This window comes from Anomaloglossus baeobatrachus, chromosome 1 (genome assembly GCF_048569485.1).
Source record: "Anomaloglossus baeobatrachus isolate aAnoBae1 chromosome 1, aAnoBae1.hap1, whole genome shotgun sequence".
Taxonomy (NCBI): domain Eukaryota; kingdom Metazoa; phylum Chordata; class Amphibia; order Anura; family Aromobatidae; genus Anomaloglossus; species Anomaloglossus baeobatrachus.
Genome location: NC_134353.1, coordinates 923,744,898 through 923,765,448, shown reverse-complemented (window position 1 = coordinate 923,765,448; position 20,551 = coordinate 923,744,898). Strand labels below are relative to the sequence as shown.

At 51.7% G+C, this 20,551-nt stretch overlaps 1 protein-coding gene across 1 annotated transcript in view; it reads left to right on the top strand.

The window, feature by feature from the left end:
- Positions 1-20,551, top strand: part of MALT1 (MALT1 paracaspase) — a 183,210-nt gene that overhangs the window by 80,127 nt on the left and 82,532 nt on the right. The gene's annotated exons all lie outside the window — the stretch shown is intronic.

The window sequence follows — 20,551 nt, the reverse complement described above, 5'->3', positions numbered from 1 at the left end:
TCTGTGACGTTGCAGCGACGTCCCGTCGCTGTCGCTGTGTGTGACATCCAGCAACGACCTGGCCCCTGCTGTGAGGTCGCCGGTCGTTGCTGAATGTCCAGCTTCATTTTTTGGTCGTCACTCTCCCGCTGTGACACACACATCGCTGTGTGTGACAGCGAGAGAGCGACGAAATGAAGCGATCAGGAGCCGGCACTGGCAGCTGCGGTAAGCTGTAACCAGCGTAAACATCGGGTAACCAAGGGAAGACCTTTCCCTGGTTACCCGATGTTTACGCTGGTTACCAGCCTCCGCTCTTGCTGCCAGTGCCGGCTCCTGCACTGTGACATGTGGCTGCAGTATGCATCGGGTAATTAACCCGATGTATACTGTAGCAAGGAGAGCAGGAAGCCAGCGCTAAGCAGTGCGCGCGGCTCCCTGCTCTCTGCACTGTGACATGTAGCTGCAGCACACATCGGGTTAATTAACCCGATGTGTGCTGCAGGAGAGCAAGGAGCCAGCGCTAAGCGCGGCTCCCTGCTCTCTGCACATGTAGCACAGCGACCTTATGATCGCTGCTTCTGCTGTGTTTGACAGCTAAGCAGCGATCATAACAGCGACTTACAAGGTCGCTGTTACGTCACCGAAAATGGTGACGTAACAGCGACGTCGTTGTCGCTGTCGTTTAGTGTGACACCAGCTTTATACAATGACTGATAACACCTCTATATATAACTAATAACACATGATCTACCAATTCAGAATAGGTGAAATCACAGCTCCCCTCCTCCTCCATACAGAAAAATGTCCTCCATACAGAATATTGGGCCCCACATAGCCCTCCATACAGAATAATGGACCCCACATAGCCCTCCATACAGAATAATGGGCCCCACATAGCCCTCCATACAGAATAATGGGCCCCACATAGTCCTCCATACAGAATAATGGGCCCCACATAGTCCTCCATACAGAATAATGGGCCCACATAGCCCTCCATACATAATAATGGGCCCCACATAGCCCTCCATACAGAATAATGGGCCCCGCATAGCTCTCCATACAGAATAATGGGCCCCACATAGCCCTCCATACAGAATAATGGGCCCACATAGCCCTCCATACAGAATAATGGGCCCCACATAGCTCTCCATACAGAATAATGGGCCCACATAGCCCTCCATACAGAATAATGGGCCCACATAGCTCTCCATACAGAATAATGGGCCCCACATAGTCGTCCATACAGAATAGTGGGCCGACATAGCTCTCCTTACAGAATAATGGGCCCCACATAGCCCTCCATACAGAATAATGGGCCCCACATAGCCCTCCATACAGAATAATGGGCCCCACATAGCCCTCCATACAGAATAATGGGCCCCACATAGCCCTCCATACAGAATAATGGGCCCCACTTAGCCCTCCATACAGAATAATGTGCCCCACATAGCCTTCCATACAGAATAATGGGCCCCACATAGCCCTCCATACAGAGTAATGGGCCCCACATAGCCCTCCATACAGAATAATGGGCCCCACATAGCCCTCCATACAGAATAATGGACCCCACATAGCCCGCCATACAGAATAATGGGCCCCACATAGCCCTCCATACAGAATAATGGGCCCCACATAGCCCTCCATACAGAATAATGGGCCCCACATAGCCCTCCATACAAAATAATGGGCCCCACATAGCCCTGCATACAGAATAATGGGCCCCACATAGCCCTCCATACAGAATAATGGGCCCCACATAGACCTCCATACAGAATAATGTGCCCCACATAGTCCTCCATACAGAATAATGGGCACCACATAGACCTCCATACAGAATAATGGGCCCCACATAGCCCTCCATACAGAATAATGGACCCCACATAGCCCTCCATACAGAATAATGGGCCTCACATAGCCCTCCATACAGAATAATGGGCCCCACATAGCCCTCCATACAGAATAATGGGCCCCACATAGCCCTCCATACAGAATAATGGGCCCCACATAGCCCTGCATACAGAATAATGGTCCCCACATAGCCCTCCATACAGAATAATGGGCCCCATATAGCCCTCCATACAGAATAATGGGCCCCACATAGTCCTCCATACAGAATAATGGGCCTCACATAGTCCTCCATACAGAATAATTGGCCCCACATAGTCCTCCATACAGAATAATGGGCCCCACATAATCCTCCATACAGAATAATGGGCCCCACATAGTCCTCCATACAGAATAATGGGCCTCACATAGCCCTCCATACAGAATAAGGTGCCCAACATAGCCCTCCATACAGAATAATGAGCCCCACATAGCCCGCCATACAGAATAATGGGCCCCACATAGCCCTCCATACAGAATAATGGGCCCCACATAGCCCTCCATACAGAATAATGGGCCTCACATAGTCCTCCATACAGAATAATGGGCCCCACATAGCCCTCCATACAGAATAATGGGCCCCCTATAGCCCTCCATACAGAATAATGGGCCCCACATAGTCCTCCATACAGAATAATGAGCCCCACATAGCCCTCCATACAGAATAATGGGCCCCACATAGCCCTCCATACAGAATAATGGGCCCCACATAGTCCTCCATACAGAATAATGGGACCCACATAGCCCTCCATACAGAATAATGGGCCCCACATAGCCCTCCATACAGAATAATGCATCCCACATAGCCCTCCATACAGAATAATGGGCCCCACATAGTTCTCCATACAGAATAATGGGCCCCACATAGTCCTCCATACAGAATAATAGACCCCACATAGCCCTCCATACAGAATAATGGGCCCCACATAGCCCTCCATACAGAATAATGCATCCCACATAGCCCTCCATACAGAATAATGGGCCCCACATAGTCCTCCATACAGAATAATGGGCCCCACATAGTCCTCCATACAGAATAATGGGCCCCACATAGCCCTCCATACAGAATAATGGGCCCCACATAGTCCTCCATACAGAATAATGGGCCCCACATAGTCCTCCATACAGAATAATGGGCCCCACATAGCCCTCCATACAGAATAATGGGCCCCACATAGCCCTCCATACAGAATAATGCATCCCACATAGCCCTCCATACAGAATAATGGGCCCCACATAGTCCTCCATACAGAATAATGGGCCCCACATAGCCCTCCATACAGAATAATGGGCCCCACATAGTCCTCCATACAGAATAATGGGACCCACATAGCCCTCCATACAGAATAATGGGCCCCACATAGCCCTCCATACAGAATAATGCATCCCACATAGCCCTCCATACAGAATAATGGGCCCCACATAGCCCTCCATACAGAATAATGGGCGCCACATAGCCCTCCATACAGAATAATGGGCCCCACATAGCCCTCCATACAGAATAATGGGCCTCACATAGCCCTCCATACAGAATAAAGTGCCCAACATAGCCCTCCATACAGAATAATGGGCCCACATAGCCCTCCATACAGAATAATGGGCCCCACATAGCCCTCCATACAAAATAATGGGCCCCACATAGCCCTCCATACAGAATAATGCATCCCACATAGCCCTCCATACAGAATAATGGGCCCCACATAGTCCTCCATACAGAATAATGGGCCTCACATAGTCCTCCATACAGAATAATGGACCTCACATAGTCCTCCACACAGAATAATGGCCCCACATAGCCCTCCACACAGAATAATGGCCCCACATAGCCCTCCATACAGAATAATGGGCCCCACATAGCCCTCCATACAGAATAATGGGCCCCACATAGCCCTCCATACAGAATAATGGGCCTCACATAATCCTCCATACAGAATAATGGACCCCACATAACCCTCCACACAGAATAATGGCCCCACATAGCCCTCCATACAGAATAATGTGCCCCACATAGTCCTCCATACAGAATAATGGCCCCACATAGCCCTCCATACAGAATAATGGGCCCCACATAGCCCTCCATACAGAATAATGGGCCCCACATAGCCCTCCATACAGAATAATGGGCCTCACATAGTCCTCCATACAGAATAATGGGCCCCACATAACCCTCCATACAGAATAATGGTCCCCACATAGCCCTCCATACATAATAATGGGCTTCACATAGCCCTCCATACAGAATAATGGGCGCCACATAGCCCTCCATACATAATAATGGGCTTCACATAGCCCTCCATACAGAATAATGGGCTTCACATAGCCCTCCATACAGAATAATGGGCCTCACATAGCCCTCCATACAGAATAATGGGCCCCACATAGCCCTCCATACAGAATAATGGGCCTCACATAGCCCTCCATACAGAATAATGGGCCCCACATAGCCCTCCATACAGAATAATGGCCCCACATAGCCCTCCATACGGAATAATGGGCCTCACATAGTCCTCCATACAGAATAATGGGCCTCACATAGCCCTCCATACAGAATAATGGGCCCCACATAGCCCTCCATACAGAATAATGGGCCCCACATAGCCCTCCATACAGAATAATGGGCCCCACATAGCCCTCCATACAGAATAATGGGCCCCACATAGTCCTCCATACAGAATAATGGGCCCCACATAGTCCTCCATACAGAATAATGGGCTCCACATAGCCCTCCATACAGAATAATGGGCTCCACATAGTCCTCCATACAGAATAATGGGCCCCACATAGTCCTCCATACAGAATAATGGGCCCCACATAGCCCTCCATACAGAATAATGGGCCCCACATAACCCTCCATACAGAATAATGGGCCCTACATAGTCCTCCATACAGAATAATGGGCGCCACATAGTCCTCCATACAGAATAATGGGCCCCACATAGCCCTCCATACAGAATAATGGGCCCCACATAACCCTCCATACAGAATAATGGGCCCCACATAGCCCTCCATACAGAATAATGGGCGCCACATAGTCCTCCATACAGAATAATGGGCCCCACATAGCCCTCCATACAGAATAATGGGCCCCACATAACCCTCCATACAGAATAATGGGCCCTACATAGTCCTCCATACAGAATAATGGGCCCCACATAGCCCTCCATACAGAATAATGGGCGCCACATAGTCCTCCATACAGAATAATGGGCCTCACATAGCCCTCCATACAGAATAATGGGCCCCTCATAGCCCTCCATACAGAATAATGGGCCCCACATAGCCCTCCATACAGAATAATGGGCCTCACATAGCCCTCCATACAGAATAATGACCCACATAGTCCTCCATACAGAATAATGGGCCCCACATAGCCCTCCATACAGAATAATGGGCCCCACATAGCCCTCCATACAGAATAATGGGCCTCACATAGCACTCCATACAGAATAATGGGCTCCACATGGTCCTCCATACAGAATAATGACCCACATAGTCCTCCATACAGAATAATGGCCCCACATAGTCCTCCATACAGAATAATGGGCCCCACATAGACCTCCATACAGAATAATGGGCCCCACATAGCCCTCCATACAGAATAATGGGCCTCACATAGCCCTCCATACAGAATAATGGCCCCACATAGCCCTCCATACAGAAAAATGGGCCCCACATAGCCCTCCATACAGAATAATGGGCCTCACATAGCCCTCCATACAGAATAATGGGCCTCACATAGCCCTCCATACAGAATAATGGGCCCCACATAGCCCTCCATACAGAATAATGGGCCCCCTATAGCCCTCCATACAGAATAATGGGCCCCATGTAGCCCTCCATACAGAATAATGGGCCCCACATAGCCCTCCATACAGAATAATGGGCCCCACATAGTCCTCCATACAGAATAATGGGCCCCACATAATCCTCCATACAGAAGAATGGGCCCCACATAGCCCTCCATACAGAATAATGGGCCCCACATAGTCCTCCATACAGAATAATGGGCCCCACATAGCCCTCCATACAGAATAATGGGCCCCACATAGCCCTCCATACAGAATAATGGGCCCCACATAGCCCTCCATACAGAATAATGGGCCCCACATAGTCCTCCATACAGAATAATGGGCCCCACATAGCCCTCCATACAGAATAATGGGCCCCACATAGTCCTCCATACAGAATAATGACCCCACATAGCCCTCCATACAGAATAATGGGCCCCACATAGTCCTCCATACAGAATAATGGGCCCCACATAGCCCTCCATACAGAATAATGGGCCCCACATAGTCCTCCATACAGAATAATGGGCCCCACATAGTCCTCCATACAGAATAATAGGCCCCACATAGCCCTCCATACAGAATAATGGTCCCCACATAGTCCTCCATACAGAATAATGACCCCACATAGCCCTCCATACAGAATAATGGGCCCCACATACTCCTCCATACAGAATAATGGGCCCACATAGCCCTCCATACAGAATAATGGGCCCCACATAGTCCTCCATACAGAATAATGGGCCCCACATAGCCCTCCATACAGAATAATGGGCCCCACATAGCCCTCCATACAGAATAATGGACCTCACATAGCCCTCCATACAGAATAATGGGCCCATATCGTCCTCCATACAGAATAATGGGCCCCACATAGCCCTCCATACAGAATAATGGGCCCCACATAGCCCTCCATACAGAATAATGACCCCACATAGCCTTCCATACAGAATAATGGGCCCCAGATAGCCCTCCATACAGAATAATGACCCCACATAGCCCTCCATACAGAATAATGGGCCCCACATAGCCCTCCATACTGAATAATGGGCCTCACATAGCCCTCCATACAGAATAATGGACCCCACATAGCCCTCCATACAGAATAATGGGCCCCACATAGCCCTCCATACAGAATAATGGGCCCCACATAGTCCTCCATACAGAATAATGGGCCCCACATAGCCCTCCATACAGAATAATGGGCCCCACATAGCCCTCCATACAGAATAATGGACCCCACATAGCCCTCCATACAGAATAATGGGCCCCACATAGCCCTCCATACAGAATAATGACCCCACATAGCCCTCCATACAGAATAATGGGCCCCACATAGCCCTCCATACAGAATAATGGGCCCCACATAGTCCTCCATACAGAATAATGGGCCCCACATAGCCCTCCATACAGAATAATGTGCCCCACATAGCCCTCCATACAGAATAATGTGCCCCACATAGCCCTCCATACAGAATAATGGGCCCCACATAGCCCTCCATACAGAATAATGGGCACCACATAGCCCTCCATACTGAATAATGGGCCTCACATAGCCCTCCATACAGAATAATGGGCTCCACATAGCCCTCCATACAGAATAATGGGCCCCACATAGCCCTCCATACAGAATAATGGGCTCCACATAGCCCTCCATACAGAATAATGGGCCCCACATAGCCCTCCATACAGAATAATGGGCACCACATAGCCCTCCATACAGAATAATGGGCCCCACATAGACCTCCATACAGAATAATGGGCCCCACATAGTCCTCCATACAGAATAATGGGCACCACATAGCCCTCCATACAGAATAATGGGCCTCACATAGCCCTCCATACAGAATAATGGGCTCCACATAGCCCTCCATACAGAATAATGGGCCCCACATAGCCCTCCATACAGAATAATGGGCCCCACATAGCCCTCCATACAGAATAATGGGCTCCACATAGCCCTCCATACAGAATAATGGGCCCCACATAGCCCTCCATACAGAATAATGGGCACCACATAGCCCTCCATACAGAATAATGGGCCCCACATAGACCTCCATACAGAATAATGGGCCCCACATAGCCCTCCATACAGAATAATGGGCACCACATAGCCCTCCATACAGAATAATGGGCACCACATAGCCCTCCATACAGAATAATGGGCCTCACATAGCCCTCCATACAGAATAATGGGCACCACATAGCCCTCCATACAGAATAATGGGCCCCACATAGACCTCCATACAGAATAATGGGCCCCACATAGCCCTCCATACAGAATAATGGACCCCACATAGCCCTCCATACAGAATAATGGCCCCACATAGCCCTCCATACAGAATAATGGACCCACATAGCCCTCCATACAGAATAATGGGCCCCACATAGTCCTCCATACAGAATAATGGGCCCCACATAGCCCTCCATACAGAATAATGGGCCCCACATAGCCCTCCATACAGAATAATGGGCCCCACATAGCCCTCCATACAGAATAATGGGCTCCACATAGCCCTCCATACAGAATAATGGGCCCCACATAGCCCTCCATACAAAATAATGGGTTCCACATAGCCCTCCATACAGAATAATGTGCCCCACATAGCCCTCCATACAGAATAATGGGCCCCACATAGCCCTCCATACAGAATAATGGGCCCCACATAGCCCTCCATACAGAATAATGTGCCCCACATAGCCCTCCATACAGAATAATGGGCTCCACATAGCCCTCCATACAGAAGAATGGGCCCCACATAGCCCTCCATACAGAATAATGGGCACCACATAGCCCTCCATACAGAATAATGGGCCCCACATAGACCTCCATACAGAATAATGGGCCCCACATAGCCCTCCATACAGAATAATGGGCTCCACATAGCCCTCCATACAGAATAATGGGCTCCACATAGCCCTCCATACAGAATAATGGACCCCACATAGCCCTCCATACAGAATAATGGGCCTCACATAGCCCTCCATACAGAATAATGGGCACCACATAGCCCTCCATACAGAATAATGGGCCCCACATAGACCTCCATACAGAATAATGGGCCCCACATAGCCCTCCATACAGAATAATGGACCCCACATAGCCCTCCATACAGAATAATGGCCCCACATAGTCCTCCATACAGAATAATGGGCCCCACATAGCCCTCCATACAGAATAATGGCCCCACATAGCCCTCCATACAGAATAATGGGCCCCACATAGCCCTCCATACAGAATAATGGCCCCACATAGTCCTCCATACAGAATAATGGGCCCCACATAGTCCTCCATACAGAATAATGGCCCCACATAGCCCTCCATACAGAATAATGGGCCCCACATAGCCCTCCATACAGAATAATGGGCCCCACATAGCCCTCCATACAGAATAATGGGCCCCACATAGCCCTCCATACAGAATAATGGGCGCCACATAGTCCTCCATACAGAATAATGGGCCCCACATAGCCCTCCATACAGAATAATGGGCCCCACATAACCCTCCATACAGAATAATGGGCCCTACATAGTCCTCCATACAGAATAATGGGCCCCACATAGCCCTCCATACAGAATAATGGGCGCCACATAGTCCTCCATACAGAATAATGGGCCTCACATAGCCCTCCATACAGAATAATGGGCCCCTCATAGCCCTCCATACAGAATAATGGGCCCCACATAGCCCTCCATACAGAATAATGGGCCTCACATAGCCCTCCATACAGAATAATGACCCACATAGTCCTCCATACAGAATAATGGGCCCCACATAGCCCTCCATACAGAATAATGGGCCCCACATAGCCCTCCATACAGAATAATGGGCCTCACATAGCACTCCATACAGAATAATGGGCTCCACATGGTCCTCCATACAGAATAATGACCCACATAGTCCTCCATACAGAATAATGGCCCCACATAGTCCTCCATACAGAATAATGGGCCCCACATAGACCTCCATACAGAATAATGGGCCCCACATAGCCCTCCATACAGAATAATGGGCCTCACATAGCCCTCCATACAGAATAATGGCCCCACATAGCCCTCCATACAGAAAAATGGGCCCCACATAGCCCTCCATACAGAATAATGGGCCTCACATAGCCCTCCATACAGAATAATGGGCCTCACATAGCCCTCCATACAGAATAATGGGCCTCACATAGTCCTCCATACAGAATAATGGGCCCCACATAGCCCTCCATACAGAATAATGGGCCCCCTATAGCCCTCCATACAGAATAATGGGCCCCATGTAGCCCTCCATACAGAATAATGGGCCCCACATAGCCCTCCATACAGAATAATGGGCCCCACATAGTCCTCCATACAGAATAATGGGCCCCACATAATCCTCCATACAGAAGAATGGGCCCCACATAGCCCTCCATACAGAATAATGGGCCCCACATAGTCCTCCATACAGAATAATGGGCCCCACATAGCCCTCCATACAGAATAATGGGCCCCACATAGCCCTCCATACAGAATAATGGGCCCCACATAGCCCTCCATACAGAATAATGGGCCCCACATAGTCCTCCATACAGAATAATGGGCCCCACATAGCCCTCCATACAGAATAATGGGCCCCACATAGTCCTCCATACAGAATAATGACCCCACATAGCCCTCCATACAGAATAATGGGCCCCACATAGTCCTCCATACAGAATAATGGGCCCCACATAGCCCTCCATACAGAATAATGGGCCCCACATAGTCCTCCATACAGAATAATGGGCCCCACATAGTCCTCCATACAGAATAATAGGCCCCACATAGCCCTCCATACAGAATAATGGTCCCCACATAGTCCTCCATACAGAATAATGACCCCACATAGCCCTCCATACAGAATAATGGGCCCCACATACTCCTCCATACAGAATAATGGGCCCACATAGCCCTCCATACAGAATAATGGGCCCCACATAGTCCTCCATACAGAATAATGGGCCCCACATAGCCCTCCATACAGAATAATGGGCCCCACATAGCCCTCCATACAGAATAATGGACCTCACATAGCCCTCCATACAGAATAATGGGCCCATATCGTCCTCCATACAGAATAATGGGCCCCACATAGCCCTCCATACAGAATAATGGGCCCCACATAGCCCTCCATACAGAATAATGACCCCACATAGCCTTCCATACAGAATAATGGGCCCCAGATAGCCCTCCATACAGAATAATGACCCCACATAGCCCTCCATACAGAATAATGGGCCCCACATAGCCCTCCATACTGAATAATGGGCCTCACATAGCCCTCCATACAGAATAATGGACCCCACATAGCCCTCCATACAGAATAATGGGCCCCACATAGCCCTCCATACAGAATAATGGGCCCCACATAGTCCTCCATACAGAATAATGGGCCCCACATAGCCCTCCATACAGAATAATGGGCCCCACATAGCCCTCCATACAGAATAATGGACCCCACATAGCCCTCCATACAGAATAATGGGCCCCACATAGCCCTCCATACAGAATAATGACCCCACATAGCCCTCCATACAGAATAATGGGCCCCACATAGCCCTCCATACAGAATAATGGGCCCCACATAGTCCTCCATACAGAATAATGGGCCCCACATAGCCCTCCATACAGAATAATGTGCCCCACATAGCCCTCCATACAGAATAATGTGCCCCACATAGCCCTCCATACAGAATAATGGGCCCCACATAGCCCTCCATACAGAATAATGGGCACCACATAGCCCTCCATACTGAATAATGGGCCTCACATAGCCCTCCATACAGAATAATGGGCTCCACATAGCCCTCCATACAGAATAATGGGCCCCACATAGCCCTCCATACAGAATAATGGGCTCCACATAGCCCTCCATACAGAATAATGGGCCCCACATAGCCCTCCATACAGAATAATGGGCACCACATAGCCCTCCATACAGAATAATGGGCCCCACATAGACCTCCATACAGAATAATGGGCCCCACATAGTCCTCCATACAGAATAATGGGCACCACATAGCCCTCCATACAGAATAATGGGCCTCACATAGCCCTCCATACAGAATAATGGGCTCCACATAGCCCTCCATACAGAATAATGGGCCCCACATAGCCCTCCATACAGAATAATGGGCCCCACATAGCCCTCCATACAGATTAATGGGCTCCACATAGCCCTCCATACAGAATAATGGGCCCCACATAGCCCTCCATACAGAATAATGGGCACCACATAGCCCTCCATACAGAATAATGGGCCCCACATAGACCTCCATACAGAATAATGGGCCCCACATAGCCCTCCATACAGAATAATGGGCACCACATAGCCCTCCATACAGAATAATGGGCACCACATAGCCCTCCATACAGAATAATGGGCCTCACATAGCCCTCCATACAGAATAATGGGCACCACATAGCCCTCCATACAGAATAATGGGCCCCACATAGACCTCCATACAGAATAATGGGCCCCACATAGCCCTCCATACAGAATAATGGACCCCACATAGCCCTCCATACAGAATAATGGCCCCACATAGCCCTCCATACAGAATAATGGACCCACATAGCCCTCCATACAGAATAATGGGCCCCACATAGTCCTCCATACAGAATAATGGGCCCCACATAGCCCTCCATACAGAATAATGGGCCCCACATAGCCCTCCATACAGAATAATGGGCCCCACATAGCCCTCCATACAGAATAATGGGCTCCACATAGCCCTCCATACAGAATAATGGGCCCCACATAGCCCTCCATACAAAATAATGGGTTCCACATAGCCCTCCATACAGAATAATGTGCCCCACATAGCCCTCCATACAGAATAATGGGCCCCACATAGCCCTCCATACAGAATAATGGGCCCCACATAGCCCTCCATACAGAATAATGTGCCCCACATAGCCCTCCATACAGAATAATGGGCTCCACATAGCCCTCCATACAGAAGAATGGGCCCCACATAGCCCTCCATACAGAATAATGGGCACCACATAGCCCTCCATACAGAATAATGGGCCCCACATAGACCTCCATACAGAATAATGGGCCCCACATAGCCCTCCATACAGAATAATGGGCTCCACATAGCCCTCCATACAGAATAATGGGCTCCACATAGCCCTCCATACAGAATAATGGACCCCACATAGCCCTCCATACAGAATAATGGGCCTCACATAGCCCTCCATACAGAATAATGGGCACCACATAGCCCTCCATACAGAATAATGGGCCCCACATAGACCTCCATACAGAATAATGGGCCCCACATAGCCCTCCATACAGAATAATGGACCCCACATAGCCCTCCATACAGAATAATGGCCCCACATAGTCCTCCATACAGAATAATGGGCCCCACATAGCCCTCCATACAGAATAATGGCCCCACATAGCCCTCCATACAGAATAATGGGCCCCACATAGCCCTCCATACAGAATAATGGCCCCACATAGTCCTCCATACAGAATAATGGGCCCCACATAGTCCTCCATACAGAATAATGGCCCCACATAGTCCTCCATACAGAATAATGGGCCCCACATAGCCCTCCATACAGAATAATGGCCCCACATAGCCCTCCATACAGAATAATGGTCCCCACATAGCCCTCCATACAGAGTAATGGCCCCACATAGCCCTCCATACAGAATAATGGCCCCACATAGTCCTCCATACAGAATAATGGGCCCCACATAGCCCTCCATACAGAATAATGGCCCCACATAGCCCTCCATACAGAATAATGGGCCCCACATAGCCCTCCATACAGAATAATGGGCCCCACATAGCCCTCCATACAGAATAATGGGCACCACATAGCCCTCCATACAGAATAATGGGCACCACATAGCCCTCCATACAGAATAATGGGCCTCACATAGCCCTCCATACAGAATAATGGGCACCACATAGCCCTCCATACAGAATAATGGGCCCCACATAGACCTCCATACAGAATAATGGGCCCCACATAGCCCTCCATACAGAATAATGGACCCCACATAGCCCTCCATACAGAATAATGGCCCCACATAGCCCTCCATACAGAATAATGGACCCACATAGCCCTCCATACAGAATAATGGGCCCCACATAGTCCTCCATACAGAATAATGGGCCCCACATAGCCCTCCATACAGAATAATGGGCCCCACATAGCCCTCCATACAGAATAATGGGCCCCACATAGCCCTCCATACAGAATAATGGGCCCCACATAGCCCTCCATACAGAATAATGGGCCCCACATAGCCCTCCATACAAAATAATGGGTTCCACATAGCCCTCCATACAGAATAATGTGCCCCACATAGCCCTCCATACAGAATAATGGGCCCCACATAGCCCTCCATACAGAATAATGGGCCCCACATAGCCCTCCATACAGAATAATGTGCCCCACATAGCCCTCCATACAGAATAATGGGCTCCACATAGCCCTCCATACAGAATAATGGGCTCCACATAGCCCTCCATACAGAATAATGGGCCCCACATAGCCCTCCATACAGAATAATGGGCACCACATAGCCCTCCATACAGAATAATGGGCCCCACATAGACCTCCATACAGAATAATGGGCCCCACATAGCCCTCCATACAGAATAATGGGCACCACATAGCCCTCCATACAGAATAATGGGCACCACATAGCCCTCCATACAGAATAATGGGCCTCACATAGCCCTCCATACAGAATAATGGGCCCCACATAGCCCTCCATACAGAATAATGGCCCCACATAGCCCTCCATACAGAATAATGGGCCCCACATAGCCCTCCATACAGAATAATGGGCCCCACATAGCCCTCCATACAGAATAATGTGCCCCACATAGCCCTCCATACAGAATAATGGGCCCCACATAGCCCTCCATACAGAATAATGGGCCCCACATAGCCCTCCATACAGAATAATGGGCCCCACATAGCCCTCCATACAGAATAATGGGCCCCACATAGCCCTCCATACAGAATAATGGGCCCCACATAGCCCTCCATACAGAATAATGGGCCCCACATAGCCCTCCATACAGAATAATGGGCCCCACATAGCCCTCCATACAGAATAATGGGCCCCACATAGCCCTCCATACAGAATAATGGGCCCCACATAGCCCTCCATACAGAATAATGGGCCCCACATAGCCCTCCATACAGAATAATGGGCCCCACATAGCCCTCCATACAGAATAATGGGCCCCACATAGCCCTCCATACAGAATAATGTGCCCCACATAGCCCTCCATACAGAATAATGGGCCCCACATAGCCCTCCATACAGAATAATGGGCCCCACATAGCCCTCCATACAGAATAATGGGCCCCACATAGCCCTCCATACAGAATAATGGGCCCCACATAGCCCTCCATACAGAATAATGGGCCCCACATAGCCCTCCATACAGAATAATGGGCCCCACATAGCCCTCCATACAGAATAATGGGCCCCACATAGCCCTCCATACAGAATAATGGGCCCCACATAGCCCTCCATACAGAATAATGGGCCCCACATAGCCCTCCATACAGAATAATGTGCCCCACATAGCCCTCTGTCACAAACCACCGGGGGGGTCACTCAGAAATCCCCCGCGCTGGCTACCAGTACGTCACAATCGGGGGGTAACAAGTGGGGGTCACCCCTCCTTTATACCTCCCGACCGACAGACAGAGCACGTGACGCGCTCTCTAGCGCCCCTCTTATAGTCAGGCCAATTATGGAATTGCCCGACAATAAGCAAGGAGGCCGCTATACTACTTATGCCGATTATTGAAGGGTCCCCGGTGAGAGTAGGGTATATATTCCCCCGACCTCCGCGGGCGGAATATATAAAATCTCCCCGAATCTCACTGGCCTCCCCACAATAATCCTTGGCACAATTCGCTGCCACCAACCGATTTACGGTAACTATTAGCCGAACACACAGACGTGGGATTCAAGATCGAGATAACAGAACAGCCCAAGATTAATTATATAATTTAATCAGCCTAAAGCACACTAGAAACTACAATATATACAATAGGGAATCTACAGAATATACAGTTATGTCAGAGTACAGTTACAATCAAAGCATGGGTTACAAACAGGCATACACAGTTCCAGCAGTTACCTTGTTGCGTCTGGCCACAGGGGGGCGCTGTACCCAGGTTTCTAGGATCCTTCCCACAGATGTTTCCTACACGTGCCCCCAGCGAAAGAACACTGGAAAATGGCCGAAGTAGGGTTATCAACCTGGGCAGATCCAGGTCCCCTCCTACCTTAGTGACCTCACAGGGAAGCACTGCCACTCCCCCTGCATGGATCAGAATTATCCAGCAAAGGGGATATTGGCCATAACTTTGCCTGGGAGCGTCGTAGGCAGACGCCAACGCTCTCATTGTGACAGCTATGAATTTAGCCACAGAACGAGGGGACTCATGACCTGTCTGCCAGTTCCCCATTGGCTGATATCACGCCTGGGGCATTTCCCAATGTCCTGCTCCCATAAAAAGGGTGTGCCGGCATCGCCCGCATGCGGAGACACCATTTTTATGGTTGCCATATTTATCGGAAATATGGCTTGCGAGATATGAACCATTTTTTACTGGAGTCGTTCTGTCTGGCTATTTCCATAGCCTTGCTAATGAGATACAACTCTTGTTACAGGGTGACGGCAGGGAGTCATCCTGTGTCCATTGTTCCCACACCACCTCATCTCCATATCACAGGACATGGCCATGGAGGTGTAAGTGGAACACTGAGAACAAGAAGGGAGGGGGCACTGCCAGGGAGTGATGAGGGATTATGACTGGAGTCATAATTCATCTTCATATCCCGGGATTTGCCTCACACCTCCCCCCTTTTGAGGGCGCTAGGGGGCAGCACACTCCGGTGTTCCCCCGTGCGCCCGTCCGCGACCTCTCCTTGTCGGGACAGCCCGTCTGCGTTACCGTGGTCACGGCCCCTTTTGTGGCGAATGGTGAAGTTGTATTGCTGGAGCGCAAGGCTCCATCGCAACAATCGCCCATTCGTCCCAGAGACGGTGTGCAACCAGCTGAGGGGATTGTGGTCCGTCTCCACGATGAAGTGGCGCCCGTATAGATAGGGTTGCAGACGCTGCAGGGCCCACACTATGGCCAGGCACTCCTTCTCCATCGTGGAATAGGCAACTTCCCTTGGTAACAGCTTCCTGCTCAGGTACAAGACTGGGTGCTCTTGGCTCGCAGAGTCCACCTGGCTGAGCACCGCACCGAGGCCGAAGTCACTGGCGTCGGTCTGTACTACAAACGGCCGCGTGAAGTCGGCTGCCTGTAGCACGGGCGGGCTGGACAGGGCGTCCTTTAGGGCCCGGAAGGCTGTCTCGCAGTCCATTGTCCAATCGACTGCAGAGGGCAGCTTCTTCTTGGTGAGGTCCGTCAAGGGCTTTGCCAGGCTACTATAGCATGGAACAAACCTCCTATAGTACCCAGCGGTCCCCAAGAAGGACATCACCTGCTTCTTGGTCCTGGGGGTGGGCCAGGATGCGATGGCTTCCACTTTCTCAGGCTCGGGCTTCAGTGTTCTCCCACCTACCCGGTGACCGAGGTACTGGACCTCGCTCATGGCCAGCTGACACTTTCCCGGCTTGATGGTCAAACCTGCCCGGTGGATCCGCCTGAGCACCTGTGCTAGATGCTCTAGGTGGTCCTCCCAGGTGGGACTGAAGACGGCAATGTCATCCAGGTACGCGGCCGCGTACCCTTCAAGTCCCTTGAGCAGGGTGTTGACCATCCGCTGGAAAGTGGCAGGGGCATTCCTCATCCCGAATGGCATCACCGTGGACTCGTACAGTCCAAATGGGGTAATAAAGGCAGAGCGTTCCCTGGCCTTGCGAGTCAGGGGGATCTGCCAATATCCCCGGCTCAGATCCATGATGGTCAGGTACTGAGCCCCGGCCAACTGATCGAGCAGGTCATCGATGCGTGGCATTGGGTACGCATCGGCGACCGTGACCGCATTGAGCCCCCTGTAGTCCACGCAGAACCGAGTGGTTCGGTCCTTCTTAGGGACGAGGACTACAGGCGAGGCCCAAGCGCTGTTGGATGCCTGGATCACCCCCAGCTTCAGCATCTCGTCAATCTCCTGGCGCATGTGTTGCTGCACCTCCAGGGAGACCCGATATGCTGAACGCCGGATCGGGGGATGATCCCCAGTGTCCACGTGATGGACAGCCAAGTCAGTCCTTCCGGGCTGGTTGGTAAACAACCCCCGGAAGGGGAGGAGGGTGGCCCACAGCTGGGACCGTTGGTCCTCCAAGAGCTGGTGGCCAACCTCCACATCCTCAATGGATCCGCCTGCCCTAACCTGGGCTAGCATATCCAAGAGGGTTTCCGCTTCTCCCTCCTCGGGCAGGTTGCACACGGGGAGCGCACATGCCTCCCGCTCATGATGTGCCTTCATCATGTTCACATGGAAGGGCTTCCGCCTTCCACGGGCAGGGTCCAGGGTGACCAGGTACGTCACAGGGTTGAGCTGCTGGTACACGAGGTATGGGCCTTCCCAGGCTGCCTGAAGCTTGTCCTGTGGTACGGGGACCAGTACCCACACCTTTTGACCCACTTGGTAGGTCCTCTCACAAGCGTTCTGGTCGTACCAACGCTTCTGATCGGCCTGGGCTTGAGCCATATTGTCGTGTACCAGTTGCGTCAAGGCCTGCATTTTGTCCCGGAAGCGCATGACATACTCGATAACCGACACTCCAGGGGTGGCCAAATCCCCTTCCCAAGCCTCTTTCACCAGAGCCAGGGGGCCCCGCACACGTCGCCCGTACAGGAGCTCAAACGGTGAGAATCCTGTTGAGGCCTGTGGAACCTCCCGGTAAGCAAATATCAGGTGTGGGAGATACCGCTCCCAGTCACGCCCATGGGAGTCGACCAACATCTTAAGCATCTGCTTTAAGGTGCCATTGAACCGCTCGCACAGGCCATTAGTCTGTGGATGGTACGGGCTGGCCACCAGATGTCGCACCTGGACTTGCTTACAGAGGGCCTCCATCAGCTGGGACATGAATTGGGTCCCCCGGTCAGTGAGCATTTCCTGGGGAAAACCCACTCGGGAGAAAATCTCCAGCAATGCGGTGGCCACCTTGTCAGCCCGAATGGACGACAAGGCCACTGCTTCTGGGTACCGGGTGGCATAGTCCACTACCGTCAGTATGAAGCGTTTCCCGGAGCTGCTGGGGATGGCCAGCGGGCCGACCAGATCCACAGCCACCCTCCTGAAAGGCTCATCGATGATTGGCAGAGATACCAGTGGGGCTTTGGGGTGTGGCCCCGCCTTCCCCACTCTCTGACAGGTTTCACACGAACGGCAGTAGGCAGCCACATCGGCCCCCATTTTTGGCCAGTAGAAATGCTGGTTTAACCTGGCCTTGGTCTTAGCGATCCCTAGGTGTCCGGCCATCGGAATCTCATGTGCGATCCGCAACAACTCCGTCCGGAACGGATAGGGTACCACTAACTGTCGGTCCCTGGGCCACGCCTCCGGTGAACCCTGCTGGACCGTGGCCCGGTACAGCCGTCCTTGGTCCCAGACCACTCGCTCCGGGTCCGAGTCCGAGGGAGGCTGTGCCGCCTGCTCCTTAAGAGCTTTCAGGCTGTCGTCAGCTTCTAACGCTGCCTGAAACCCCTGACTAGATGTGGCCAGAATCGACGAGACTGTCACATCTTCAGTCAGTACCCCGGGACCTGTGTCCTGGCCTCCACCTGACTCGGCTGCCACTTGGTCAGAAGGGGAAGAGCTATCGGACCTCCGGGAGGCCCCTTGGCTTCCAGCACTCCCACTGCGGGTGACAGCGGCCACAGCCGCTGCGACCGTGGGTCGTGCCTGCTCCTCCTCCGTTCCTGACCAAGTCGCCGGTTCAGGCAGACCTACCTGGCTTCCTGACACCCCGGTTGTGGGGGAACCATGCACCGAGATCTTACCTGGGAGCACTTCCGCTCCTGGACCGGCCCCAATCTCACCTGCCTGTTCCCCTCCTGCAGCAACAGAACCCCGCTGTGAAATCTCTGGGGACCCCACATTTGCTGTGGTAGCCCCCACCCCACACACTGGTCCTCCCCCTGCAGCACCCTGCTCTCTGCTTATCCCTGCAGAGGGCAACAGATCCCAGCTCACTGGCTGGTTACTTGTAGAGGCATCGTCACACCTTTCTCTGACCCCCTCCCCTGTCACAGCTGCAGCTGAGTGTGTGTCTATGGTGTCTATGCAAGCAGAAATATCAGAGTTCACTCCCTCCTCCCTTACATCATTCATAGATAACACATTAACATTGTTAGGAGTCATGTCAGTACGGGCTGAAGGTTCAGCCCTTGGTTGGGGCCCAAACTGGGAGGTTATCTGCCCCAAATCTGTCCCAAGTAGCACGTTTGCGGGGATCCGATCAGTTACCCCCACCTCCCTCACCCCTCGCCCTGCGCCCCAGTCCACATAAATGTCAGCAACAGGCAGCGCCGGGTCAGTGCCTCCAATCCCGGAGACAGCGAGGGTTTTTCCAGGGATCAAGTCTTGGGGGGACACCATCTCAGGCCGCACCAGAGTCACCTCCGAGGCGCTGTCTCGCAGTCCTATGGTCACAGACCGGCCAACGGTGACAGGCTGGAAGCTGTCCAGGGACCTACCACCACCCCCACCCACACAATACACCTTGGGCGGCCCTTGGGACGGGGACGGAGCCGGGGCCTTGGGACGCTGAGGGCACATGGCCTTGAAGTGTCCAGGTAGGTTGCACTGGTGGCACCGTCTTGGTTCCGCCACGGGCCTGGAGAGGGGAGTTGAGGGGGACACCCCCTGCAGTCTAGGGGCAGGTGGGGCAGTCGCAGAATTCATCTTACCCCCTCTCCA